Here is a 2,069-nt window from a genome sequence, read left to right as displayed (position 1 = left end):
CACACTGACCTACCCAGGTTCCCATCTTCCAGGTAATTCTAGGGTCTGTCAAGTTGATAATTAACACTGACACTTGGTGTTGAGTTTAGTAACAAGTGAGAGGTAAGTGTAGGGAGGAGAAACATCAAAGCTGAAGAAATCATATAAATGCAGTACCAAGCAGAAGATGGAAACGTTTGTGAGTGTGTGTGTGTGTGTGTGTGTGCGTGTGTGTGTGTGTGTGTGTGTGCATGTCTTTCCTGTGTCCTTGCTGATTCCTTTCCTCTGGTTTCCTGCAGTTACTGAGAGACAGATGTTGACATTTGGAGCTGTGACTTCAGTGTGTCTGTTTCTCCTCAGCTCAGTCACTCTGTTTTAGGTAGTTGGTGGCCGTGTCTTTAGATACACACACATTTAGGATTGTTTTTTATCTTTTAATTAATTTACTTTTACACACATACACAGAGCTATTATGTTTAAATTCATGTGGAACAGTATTTCACTTTAAGTTATATGTATGAAATTAGAAAATGAAGGATGGCTGAAATTCTCCAAAAACAACACGAGAAAATGTACAAGACAGGAAGAGAGCCAACAGTAAAAATCTGACTCTGTCCCTGACACAGCATGTGGGCACTTTCACAAGACGGCTAAGACTTCTTAATCCAGTTGTCCAAGTCATCAAAGTACGAGTGCTTCAGTGCCATTTTGCCAGAAGTTCATTTGGCAGGATCACAGAGTAGCATTTCCAAGTCATTTTCATCCAGGTTCCTGGTGTGGGATGCAAGGCTCCCTGGCATCTACTTGGGAAACATGTTCTTTGTACTTCTGAAGAGACTTCACTTCTGACCACACTTCATTGTTTAAGGAGTGTCCAAAGCTCTAAAAATCCTAGAGTCGATCAATTTTCTGAGTCCCCAAAGAAAAGTGATTTCTTAGTTGCCAGTTTTCCAAACATGGCCCCATCCTCCAAATGTCAACTACAGTGGAGTAGGGAGCTGACCCCAGCAATACTTCCGGAGATCAATTCTGGAGTGTCACTACCTTGTGTATATAAGTGTTCTCAAAGCTCTAGAAAGGCCACAATCAGCCAGTTTGATTGTTCCTGAGTCATTGATCAATAGATTCTGAAGTTTTTGAGGCTGGAGAGATGGCTTAGCAGTTAAGAGCACACTGGCTTCTTTTGCAGAAGATTGGATTTGAATTCCAGCACCCACATGGCGACTACCATCCATAATTCCAATTCCATGGGATCTGACACCCTTTTCTTTCCTCCACAGGCACTGCACATGGGTGCACTTACATACATGCAGGCAATATACTCATACACATAAAATAAAAATAAATAAGTGACATTTATTTAAAAAAAATAGATTCTGGCTGGACATGGTGACACACACCTTTAGTCCCAGCACTCGGGAAGCAGAGGCAGGCGGACCTCTGTGAGTTCAAGACCAGCCTGATGTACAAAGCAAGTTCCAGGCCAGTTGGGGCTATAGGGAAGACCCTGTCTCAAAAAGACCAAGAAAAGAAAAAAAGTGTTAATTTTTTTTGTTTTTTTTTTTGAAACAGGGTCTCCTTGTAGCCACAGCTGGCCTGGATTCACTTTAGAGACCAGCCTGGCCTCAGACTCACAGAGATCAGCCTTCTTCTGCTTCCCAAGTTCCGGGATTAAAGGCATGCTCTACCATTTTTTATCTGTATGAGCATTTTGCCTGCATGTATGTAAATGCACCCATCTCATGCAATGCCTGAGGAGGTCGGATATTTTGGAACTGAAGTTATGGACAGTTGTTAACCACCCGGGTCCTCTGTAAAAGCAGTCAGTGCTCTAAATCACTAAGCCATCTCTCTCGCCCAGTACTAGTAACTTTTTTTTTTTTTTACAAAAACTTTATTGAGAATTTCATAAATGCATATAAGGTGTTTTGATCAAATCCATGCCCACTCCCTCCCCTCCAACATTCCCTCCTCTGAAGAGGTAACCCTAAAATCTTTTAACGATTAGATACAAGCTCCCAAATACTTTTGACATTTTTGGCCTTTGGAACAAAGTATGTTGCTAAGAGGCCCAAGGACATTTTGACTTT

General features: G+C 41.8%; 1 pseudogene; it reads right to left on the bottom strand.

Moving 5' to 3' along the window:
- Positions 1 to 629: 629 nt before the first annotated feature.
- The window catches only part of LOC103744142, a 3,432-nt pseudogene continuing 1,992 nt past the window's right edge, over positions 630 to 2,069 (bottom strand).

The sequence above is a fragment of the Nannospalax galili genome, unplaced genomic scaffold (genome assembly GCF_000622305.1).
Source record: "Nannospalax galili isolate Female #2095 unplaced genomic scaffold, S.galili_v1.0 scaffold702, whole genome shotgun sequence".
NCBI classification, from domain to species: domain Eukaryota; kingdom Metazoa; phylum Chordata; class Mammalia; order Rodentia; family Spalacidae; genus Nannospalax; species Nannospalax galili.
The sequence above is the reverse complement of the archived record's forward strand: the minus strand, read 5'-3'. Positions and strand labels throughout refer to the sequence as shown.